The following is a 12,510-nucleotide window of genomic DNA, read 5'->3' on the forward strand; positions in this document are numbered from 1 at the left end:
ATACTACGGTATGACTTTTTCTTCATATTTTAGACAACATACTAAAGTATTAAGTCTTTTCAATTTTTTGGGCCAAAAAAAAAGTCATACTATAGTATGACATTTTTGGTGATTTTTGTGTCGATGAAAAAGTTATGCTATAGTACAACTGTTTCGACGACATACTACGGTATGACTTTTTCATCATATTTTAGACAACATACTAAAGTATTAAGTATTTTAAATATTTTTGGGCCAAAAAAAAAGTCATACTATAGTATGACATTTTTTGTGATTTTTGTGTCGATGAAAAAGTTATGCTATAGTACGACTGTTTCGATGACATACTACGGTATGACTTTTTCTTCATATTTTAGACAACATACTAAAGTATTAAGTCTTTTCAATTTTTTGGGCCAAAAAAGAAGTCATACTATAGTATGACATTTTTTGTGATTTTTGTGTCGATGAAAAAGTTATGCTATAGTACAACTGTTTCGACGACATACTACGGTATGACTTTTTCTTCATATTTTAGACAACATACTAAAGTATTAAGTATTTTAAATATTTTTGGGCCAAAAAAAAAGTCATACTATAGTATGACATTTTTGGTGATTTTTGTGTCGATGAAAAAGTTATGCTATAGTACAACTGTTTCGACGACATACTACGGTATGACTTTTTCATCATATTTTAGACAACATACTAAAGTATTAAGTATTTTAAATATTTTTGGGCCAAAAAAAAAGTCATACTATAGTATGACATTTTTGGTGATTTTTGTGTCGATGAAAAAGTTATGCTATAGTACAACTGTTTCGACGACATACTACGGTATGACTTTTTCTTCATATTTTAGACAACATACTAAAGTATTAAGTCTTTCCAATTTTTTGGGCCAAAACAAAAGTCATACTATAGTATGACATTTTTGGTGATTTTTGTGTCGATGAAAAAGTTATGCTATAGTACAACTGTTTCGACGACATACTACGGTATGACTTTTTCTTCATATTTTAGACAACATACTAAAGTATTAAGTCTTTTCAATTTTTTGGGCCAAAAAAAAAGTCATACTATAGTATGACATTTTTGGTGATTTTTGTGTCGATGAAAAAGTTATGCTATAGTACAACTGTTTCGACGACATACTACGGTATGACTTTTTCATCATATTTTAGACAACATACTAAAGTATTAAGTATTTTAAATATTTTTGGGCCAAAAAAAAAGTCATACTATAGTATGACATTTTTTGTGATTTTTGTGTCGATGAAAAAGTTATGCTATAGTACGACTGTTTCGATGACATACTACGGTATGACTTTTTCTTCATATTTTAGACAACATACTAAAGTATTAAGTATTTTAAATTTTTTTGGGCCAAAAAAAAAGTCATGCTATAGTATGACATTTTTTGTGATTTTTGTGTCGATGAAAAAGTTATGCTACAGTACGACTGTTTCGACGACATACTACGGTATGACTTTTTCTTCATATTTTAGACAACATACTAAAGTATTAAGTCTTTTCAATTTTTTGGGCCAAAAAAAAAGTCATACTATAGTATGACATTTTTGGTGATTTTTGTGTCGATGAAAAAGTTATGCTATAGTACAACTGTTTCGACGACATACTACGGTATGACTTTTTCTTCATATTTTAGACAACATACTAAAGTATTAAGTATTTTAAATATTTTTGGGCCAAAAAAAAAGTCATACTATAGTATGACATTTTTTGTGATTTTTGTGTCGATGAAAAAGTTATGCTATAGTACAACTGTTTCGACGACATACTACGGTATGACTTTTTCTTCATATTTTAGACAACATACTAAAGTATTAAGTATTTTAAATTTTTTGGGCCAATAAAAAAGTCATACTATAGTATGACATTTTTTGTGATTTTTATGTCGATGAAAAAGTTATGCTACAGTACGACTGTTTCGACGACATACTACGGTATGACTTTTTCTTCATATTTTAGACGACATACTAAAGTATTAAGTCTTTTCAATTTTTTGGGCCAAAAAAAAAGTCATACTATAGTATGACATTTTTTGTGATTTTTGTGTCGATGAAAAAGTTATGCTATAGTACAACTGTTTCGACGACATACTACGGTATGACTTTTTCTTCATATTTTAGACAACATACTAAAGTATTAAGTATTTTAAATATTTTTGGGCCAAAAAAAAAGTCATGCTATAGAATGACATTTTTTGTGATTTTTGTGTCGATGAAAAAGTTATGCTATAGTACAACTGTTTCGACGACATACTACGGTATGACTTTTTCTTCATATTTTAGACGACATACTAAAGTATTAAGTCTTTTCAATTTTTTGGGCCAAAAAAAAAGTCATACTATAGTATGACATTTTTGGTGATTTTTGTGTCGATGAAAAAGTTATGCTATAGTACAACTGTTTCGACGACATACTACGGTATGACTTTTTCTTCATATTTTAGACAACATACTAAAGTATTAAGTATTTTAAATATTTTTGGGCCAAAAAAAAAGTCATACTATAGTATGACATTTTTTGTGATTTTTGTGTCGATGAAAAAGTTATGCTACAGTACGACTGTTTCGACGACATACTACGGTATGACTTTTTCTTCATATTTTAGACGACATACTAAAGTATTAAGTCTTTTCAATTTTTTGGGCCAAAAAAAAAGTCATACTATAGTATGACATTTTTTGTGATTTTTGTGTCGATGAAAAAGTTATGCTATAGTACAACTGTTTCGACGACATACTACGGTATGACTTTTTCTTCATATTTTAGACAACATACTAAAGTATTAAGTATTTTAAATATTTTTGGGCCAAAAAAAAAGTCATACTATAGTATGACATTTTTTGTGATTTTTGTGTCGATGAAAAAGTTATGCTATAGTACAACTGTTTCGACGACATACTACGGTATGACTTTTTCTTCATATTTTAGACAACATACTAAAGTATTAAGTATTTTAAATTTTTTGGGCCAATAAAAAAGTCATACTATAGTATGACATTTTTTGTGATTTTTGTGTCGATGAAAAAGTTATGCTACAGTACGACTGTTTCGACGACATACTATGGTATGACTTTTTCTTCATATTTTAGACAACATACTAAAGTATTAAGTATTTTAAATATTTTTGGGCCAAAAAAAAAGTCATACTATAGTATGACATTTTTGGTGATTTTTGTGTCGATGAAAAAGTTATGCTATAGTACAACTGTTTCGACGACATACTACGGTATGACTTTTTCTTCATATTTTAGACAACATACTAAAGTATTAAGTATTTTAAATATTTTTGGGCCAAAAAAAAAGTCATACTATAGTATGACATTTTTTGTGATTTTTGTGTCGATGAAAAAGTTATGCTATAGTACAACTGTTTCGACGACATACTACGGTATGACTTTTTCTTCATATTTTAGACAACATACTAAAGTATTAAGTATTTTAAATTTTTTTGGTCAAAAAAAAAGTCATACTATAGTTTAACATTTTTTGTGATTTTTGTGTCGATGAAAAAGTTATGCTATAGTTCGACTGTTTCGATGACATACTATGGTAAGACTTTTTCTTCATATTTTAGACATCATACTAAAGTATTAAGTATTTTAAATTTTTTTGGTCAAAAAAAAAGTCATACTATAGTATAACATTTTTCGTGATTTTTGTGTCGATGAAAAAGTTATGCTATAGTACGACTGTTTCGACGACATACTATGGTATGACTTTTTCTTCATATTTTAGACAACATACTGAAGTATTAAGTATTTTAAATTTTTTGGGCAAAAAAAAAAGTCATACTATAGTATGACATTTTTGGTGATTTTTGTGTCGATGAAAAAGTTATGCTATAGTACAACTGTTTCGACGACATACTACGTTATGACTTTTTCTTCATATTTTAGACGACATACTAAAGTATTAAGTATTTTATATTTTTTGGGCCAAATAAAAAGTCATACTATAGTATGACATTTTTGGTGATTTTTGTGTCGATAAAAACGTTATGCTATAGAACAACTGTTTCGACGACATACTACGGTATAACTTTTTCTTCATATTTTAGACAACATACTAAAGTATTAAGTATTTTAAATTTTCTGGGCCAAAAAAAAAGTCATACTATAGTAGGACATTTTTTGTGATTTTTGTGTCTATGAAAAAGTTATGCTATAGTACGACTGTTTCGACGACATACTATGGTATGACTTTTTCTTCATATTTTAGACAACATACTGAAGTATTAAGTATTTTAAATTTTTTGGGCAAAAAAAAAAGTCATACTATAGTATGACATTTTTGGTGATTTTTGTGTCGATGAAAAAGTTATGCTATAGTACAACTGTTTCGACGACATACTACGTTATGACTTTTTCTTCATATTTTAGACGACATACTAAAGTATTAAGTATTTTATATTTTTTGGGCCAAATAAAAAGTCATACTATAGTATGACATTTTTGGTGATTTTTGTGTCGATAAAAACGTTATGCTATAGAACAACTGTTTCGACGACATACTACGGTATAACTTTTTCTTCATATTTTAGACAACATACTAAAGTATTAAGTATTTTAAATTTTCTGGGCCAAAAAAAAAGTCATACTATAGTAGGACATTTTTTGTGATTTTTGTGTCTATGAAAAAGTTATGCTATAGTACGACTGTTTCGACGACATACTACGGTATGACTTTTTCTTCATATTTAAGACAACATACTGAAGTATTAAGTGTTTTAAATTTTTTGGGCTTAAAAAAAAGTCATAGTATAGTATGACATTTTTTGTGATTTTTGTGTCGATGAAAAAGTTATGCTATAGTACGACTGTTTCGACGACATACTACGGTATGACTTTTTCTTCATATTTTAGACAACATACTGAAGTATTAAGTATTTTAAATTTTTTCGGCCAAAAAAAAAGTCATACTATACTATGACATTTTTGGTGATTTTTGTGTCGATGAAAAAGTTATGCTATAGTACGACTGTTTCGACGACATACTATGGTATGACTTTTTCTTCATATTTTAGACAACATACTGAAGTATTAAGTATTTTAAATTTTTTGGGCAAAAAAAAAAGTCATACTATAGTATGACATTTTTTGTGATTTTTGTGTCGATGAAAAAGTTATGCTATAGTACGACTGTTTCGACGACATACTATGGTATGACTTTTTCTTCATATTTTAGACGACATACTGAAGTATTAAGTATTTTAAATTTTTTGGGCAAAAAAAAAAAGTCATACTATAGCATGACATTTTTTGTGATTTTTGTGTCGAATAAAAAGTTATGCTATAGTTCGACTGTTTCGATGACATACTACGGTATGACTTTTTCTTCACATTTTAGACAACATACTAAAGTATTAAGTATTTTATATTTTTTAGGCCAAAAAAAAAGTCATACTATAGTATGACATTTTTGGTGATTTTTGTGTCGATAAAAACGTTATGCTATAGTACAACTGTTTCGACGACATACTACGGTATAACTTTTTCTTCATATTTTAGACAACATACTAAAGTATTCAGTATTTTAAATTTTCTGGGCCAAAAAAAAAGTCATACTATAGCATGACATTTTTTGTGATTTTTGTGTCTATGAAAAAGTTATGCTACAGTACGACTGTTTCGACGACATACTACGGTATGACTTTTTATTCATATTTTAGACAACATACTGAAGTATTAAGTATTTTAAATTTTTTGGGCCAAAAAAAAAGTCATACTATAGTATGACATTTTTGGTGATTTTTGTGTCGATAAAAACGTTATGCTATAGTACAACTGTTTCGACGACATACTACGGTATGACTTTTTCTTCATATTTTAGACAACATACTAAAGTATTAAGTATTTTAAATTTTCTGGGCCAAAAAAAAAGTCATACTATAGTAGGACATTTTTTGTGATTTTTGTGTCTATGAAAAAGTTATGCTATAGTACGACTGTTTCGACGACATACTACGGTATGACTTTTTCTTCATATTTTAGACAACATACTGAAGTATTAAGTATTTTAAATTTTTTGGGCTTAAAAAAAAGTCATAGTATAGTATGACAGTTTTTGTGATTTTTGTGTCGATGAAAAAGTTATGCTATAGTACGACTGTTTCGACGACATACTACGGTATGACTTTTTCTTCATATTTTAGACAACATACTGAAGTATTAAGTATTTTAAATTTTTTCGGCCAAAAAAAAAGTCATACTATAGTATGACATTTTTTGTGATTTTTGTGTCGATGAAAAAGTTATGCTACAGTACGACTGTTTCGACGACATACTATGGTATGACTTTTACTTCATATTTTAGACAACATACTAAAATATTAAGTATTTTAAATTTTTTTGGCCAAAAAAAAATCATACTATAGTATGACATTTTTGATGATTTTTGTGTCGATGAAAAAGTTATGCTATAGTACGACTGTTTCGACGACATACTATGGTATGACTTTTACTTCATATTTTAGACAACATACTAAAGTATTAAGTATTTTAAATTTTTTGGGAAAAAAAAAAAGTCATACTATACTATGACATTTTTGGTGATTTTTGTGTCGATGAAAAAGTTATGCTATAGTACGACTGTTTCGACGACATACTATGGTATGACTTTTTCTTCATATTTTAGACAACATACTGAAGTATTAAGTATTTTAAATTTTTTGGGCAAAAAAAAAAGTCATACTATAGTATGACATTTTTTGTGATTTTTGTGTCGATGAAAAAGTTATGCTATAGTACGACTGTTTCGACGACATACTATGGTATGACTTTTTCTTCATATTTTAGACGACATACTGAAGTATTAAGTATTTTAAATTTTTTGGGCAAAAAAAAAAAGTCATACTATAGCATGACATTTTTTGTGATTTTTGTGTCGAATAAAAAGTTATGCTATAGTTCGACTGTTTCGATGACATACTACGGTATGACTTTTTCTTCACATTTTAGACAACATACTAAAGTATTAAGTATTTTATATTTTTTAGGCCAAAAAAAAAGTCATACTATAGTATGACATTTTTGGTGATTTTTGTGTCGATAAAAACGTTATGCTATAGTACAACTGTTTCGACGACATACTACGGTATAACTTTTTCTTCATATTTTAGACAACATACTAAAGTATTCAGTATTTTAAATTTTCTGGGCCAAAAAAAAAGTCATACTATAGCATGACATTTTTGGTGATTTTTGTGTCGATAAAAACGTTATGCTATAGTACAACTGTTTCGACGACATACTACGGTATGACTTTTTCTTCATATTTTAGACAACATACTAAAGTATTAAGTATTTTAAATTTTCTGGGCCAAAAAAAAAGTCATACTATAGTAGGACATTTTTTGTGATTTTTGTGTCTATGAAAAAGTTATGCTATAGTACGACTGTTTCGACGACATACTACGGTATGACTTTTTCTTCATATTTTAGACAACATACTGAAGTATTAAGTATTTTAAATTTTTTGGGCTTAAAAAAAAGTCATAGTATAGTATGACAGTTTTTGTGATTTTTGTGTCGATGAAAAAGTTATGCTATAGTACGACTGTTTCGACGACATACTACGGTATGACTTTTTCTTCATATTTTAGACAACATACTGAAGTATTAAGTATTTTAAATTTTTTCGGCCAAAAAAAAAGTCACACTATACTATGACATTTTTGGTGATTTTTGTGTCGATGAAAAAGTTATGCTATAGTACGACTGTTTCGACGACATACTACGGTATGACTTTTTCTTCATATTTTAGACAACATACTAAAGTATTAAGTATTTTAAATTTTTTGGGCCACAAAAAAAGTCATACTATAGTATGACATTTTTGGTGATTTTTGTGTCGATGAAAAAGTTATGCTATAGTACGACTGTTTCGACGACATACTATGGTATGACTTTTTCTTCATATTTTAGACAACATACTGAAGTATTAAGTATTTTAAATTTTTTGGGCAAAAAAAAAAGTCATACTATAGTATGACATTTTTTGTGATTTTTGTGTCGATGAAAAAGTTATGCTATAGTACGACTGTTTCGACGACATACTATGGTATGACTTTTTCTTCATATTTTAGACGACATACTGAAGTATTAAGTATTTTAAATTTTTTGGGCAAAAAAAAAAAGTCATACTATAGCATGACATTTTTTGTGATTTTTGTGTCGAATAAAAAGTTATGCTATAGTTCGACTGTTTCGATGACATACTACGGTATGACTTTTTCTTCACATTTTAGACAACATACTAAAGTATTAAGTATTTTATATTTTTTAGGCCAAAAAAAAAGTCATACTATAGTATGACATTTTTGGTGATTTTTGTGTCGATAAAAACGTTATGCTATAGTACAACTGTTTCGACGACATACTACGGTATAACTTTTTCTTCATATTTTAGACAACATACTAAAGTATTCAGTATTTTAAATTTTCTGGGCCAAAAAAAAAGTCATACTATAGCATGACATTTTTGGTGATTTTTGTGTCGATAAAAACGTTATGCTATAGTACAACTGTTTCGACGACATACTACGGTATGACTTTTTCTTCATATTTTAGACAACATACTAAAGTATTAAGTATTTTAAATTTTCTGGGCCAAAAAAAAAGTCATACTATAGTAGGACATTTTTTGTGATTTTTGTGTCTATGAAAAAGTTATGCTATAGTACGACTGTTTCGACGACATACTACGGTATGACTTTTTCTTCATATTTTAGACAACATACTGAAGTATTAAGTATTTTAAATTTTTTGGGCTTAAAAAAAAGTCATAGTATAGTATGACAGTTTTTGTGATTTTTGTGTCGATGAAAAAGTTATGCTATAGTACGACTGTTTCGACGACATACTACGGTATGACTTTTTCTTCATATTTTAGACAACATACTGAAGTATTAAGTATTTTAAATTTTTTCGGCCAAAAAAAAAGTCACACTATACTATGACATTTTTGGTGATTTTTGTGTCGATGAAAAAGTTATGCTATAGTACGACTGTTTCGACGACATACTACGGTATGACTTTTTCTTCATATTTTAGACAACATACTAAAGTATTAAGTATTTTAAATTTTTTGGGCCACAAAAAAAGTCATACTATAGTATGACATTTTTTGTGATTTTTGTGTCGATGAAAAAGTTATGCTACAGTACGACTGTTTCGACGACATACTATGGTATGACTTTTACTTCATATTTTAGACAACATACTAAAATATTAAGTATTTTAAATTTTTTGGGCCAAAAAAAAATCATACTATAGTATGATATTTTTGATGATTTTTGTGTCGATGAAAAAGTTATGCTATAGTACGACTGTTTCGACGACATACTATGGTATGACTTTTACTTCATATTTTAGACAACATACTAAAGTATTAAGTATTTTAAATTTTTTGGGAAAAAAAAAAAGTCATACTATACTATGACATTTTTGGTGATTTTTGTGTCGATGAAAAAGTTATGCTATAGTTCGACTGTTTCGATGACATACTATCGTATGACTTTTTCTTCACATTTTAGACAACATACTAAAGTATTAAGTATTTTAAATTTTTTGTGCCAAATAAAAAGTCATGCTATAGTATGACATTTTTTGTGATTTTTGTGTCGATGAAAAAGTTATGCTATAGTACGACTGTTTCGACGACATACTACGGTATGACTTTTTCTTCATATTTTAGAAAACATACTGAAGTATTAAGTATTTTAAATTTTTTGGGCAAAAAAAAAAGTCATACTATAGCATGACATTTTTTGTGATTTTTGTGTCGAAGAAAAAGTTATGCTATAGTTCGACTGTTTCGATGACATACTACGGTATGACTTTTTCTTCACATTTTAGACAACATACTAAAGTATTAAGTATTTTAAATTTTTTGGGCCAAAAAAAAAGTCATACTATAATATGACATTTTTGGTGATTTTTGTGTCGATGAAAAAGTTATGCTATAGTACGACTGTTTCGACGACATACTATAGTATGACTTTTTCTTCACATTTTAGACAACATACTAAAGTATTAAGTATTTTAAATTTTTTGGGCCAAAAAAAAAGTCATACTATAGTATGACATTTTTGGTGATTTTTGTGTCGATGAAAAAGTTATGCTATAGTACAACTGTTTCGACGACATACTACGGTATGACTTTTTCATCATATTTTAGACAACATAGTAAAGTATTAAGTATTTTAAATATTTTTGGGCCAAAAAAAAAAGTCATACTATAGTATGACATTTTTGGTGATTTTTGTGTCGATGAAAAAGTTATGCTATAGTACGACTGTTTCGACGACATACTATGGTATGACTTTTTCTTCATATTTTAGATGACATACTAAAGTATTAAGTATTTTAAATTTTTTTGGGCCAAAAAAAAAGTCATACGATAGTGTGACATTTTTTGTGATTTTTGTGTCGATGAAAAAGTTATGCTATAGTACGACTGCTTCGACGACATACTATGGTATGACTTTTTCTTCATATTTTAGATGACATACTAAAGTATTAAGTATTTTAAATTTTTTGGGCCAAAAAAAAAGTCATACTATAGTATGACATTTTTGGTGATTTTTGTGTCGATGAAAAAGTTATGCTATAGTACGACTGTTTCGACGACATACTATAGTATGACTTTTTCTTCATATTTTAGACCAGATACTAAAGTATTAAGTATTTTGAATTTTTTTTGGGCCAAAAAAAAAGTCATACTATAGTGTGACATTTTTTGTGATTTTTGTGTCGATGAAAAAGTTATGCTATAGTTCGACTGTTTCGACGACATACTATGGTATGACTTTTTCTTCACATTTTAGACAACATACTAAAGTATTAAGTATTTTAAATTTTTTGTGCCAAATAAAAAGTCATGCTATAGTATGACATTTTTTGTGATTTTTGTGTTGATGAAAAAGTTATGCTATAGTACGACTGTTTCGACGACATACTACGGTATGACTTTTTCTTCATATTTTAGAAAACATACTGAAGTATTAAGTATTTTAAATTTTTTGGGCCAAAAAAAAAGTCATACTATAGTGTGACATTTTTTGTGATTTTTGTGTCGATGAAAAAGTTATGCTATAGTTCGACTGTTTCGATGACATACTATGGTATGACTTTTTCTTCACATTTTAGACAACATACTAAAGTATTAAGTATTTTAAATTTTTTGTGCCAAATAAAAAGTCATGCTATAGTATGACATTTTTTGTGATTTTTGTGTCGATGAAAAAGTTATGCTATAGTACGACTGTTTCGACGACATACTATGGTATGACTTTTTCTTCATATTTTAGACAACATACTGAAGTATTAAGTATTTTAAATTTTTTGGGCAAAAAAAAAAGTCATACTATAGTATGACATTTTTTGTGATTTTTGTGTCGATGAAAAAGTTATGCTATAGTACGACTGTTTCGACGACATACTATGGTATGACTTTTTCTTCATATTTTAGACGACATACTGAAGTATTAAGTATTTTAAATTTTTTGGGCAAAAAAAAAAAGTCATTTTTTGTGACATTTTTTGTGATTTTTGTGTCGATGAAAAAGTTATGCTATAGTACGACTGCTTCGACGACATACTATGGTATGACTTTTTCTTCATATTTTAGATGACATACTAAAGTATTAAGTATTTTAAATTTTTTGGGCCAAAAAAAAAGTCATACTATAGTATGACATTTTTGGTGATTTTTGTGTCGATAAAAACGTTATGCTATAGTACAACTGTTTCGACGACATACTACGGTATGACTTTTTCTTCATATTTTAGACAACATACTAAAGTATTAAGTATTTTAAATTTTCTGGGCCAAAAAAAAAGTCATACTATAGTAGGACATTTTTTGTGATTTTTGTGTCTATGAAAAAGTTATGCTATAGTACGACTGTTTCGACGACATACTACGGTATGACTTTTTCTTCATATTTTAGACAACATACTGAAGTATTAAGTGTTTTAAATTTTTTGGGCTTAAAAAAAAGTCATAGTATAGTATGACAGTTTTTGTGATTTTTGTGTCGATGAAAAAGTTATGCTATAGTACGACTGTTTCGACGACATACTACGGTATGACTTTTTCTTCATATTTTAGACAACATACTGAAGTATTAAGTATTTTAAATTTTTTCGGCCAAAAAAAAAGTCACACTATACTATGACATTTTTGGTGATTTTTGTGTCGATGAAAAAGTTATGCTATAGTACGACTGTTTCGACGACATACTACGGTATGACTTTTTCTTCATATTTTAGACAACATACTAAAGTATTAAGTATTTTAAATTTTTTGGGCCACAAAAAAAGTCATACTATAGTATGACATTTTTTGTGATTTTTGTGTCGATGAAAAAGTTATGCTACAGTACGACTGTTTCGACGACATACTATGGTATGACTTTTACTTCATATTTTAGACAACATACTAAAATATTAAGTATTTTAAATTTTTTGGGCCAAAAAAAAATCATACTATAGTATG

At 28.1% G+C, this 12,510-nt stretch overlaps 1 protein-coding gene across 1 annotated transcript in view; it reads right to left on the minus strand.

Annotated features, from left to right (window-relative positions):
- Positions 1 to 12,510, minus strand: part of LOC138212109 (solute carrier family 22 member 2-like) — an 81,191-nt gene that overhangs the window by 20,235 nt on the left and 48,446 nt on the right. The gene's annotated exons all lie outside the window — the stretch shown is intronic.

The sequence above is a fragment of the Embiotoca jacksoni genome, unplaced genomic scaffold, assembly GCF_022577435.1.
Source record: "Embiotoca jacksoni isolate LCO1_2020_lvr unplaced genomic scaffold, fEmbJac1.0.p SCAF_52, whole genome shotgun sequence".
In the NCBI taxonomy this organism is placed as follows: Eukaryota; Metazoa; Chordata; class Actinopteri; family Embiotocidae; genus Embiotoca; species Embiotoca jacksoni.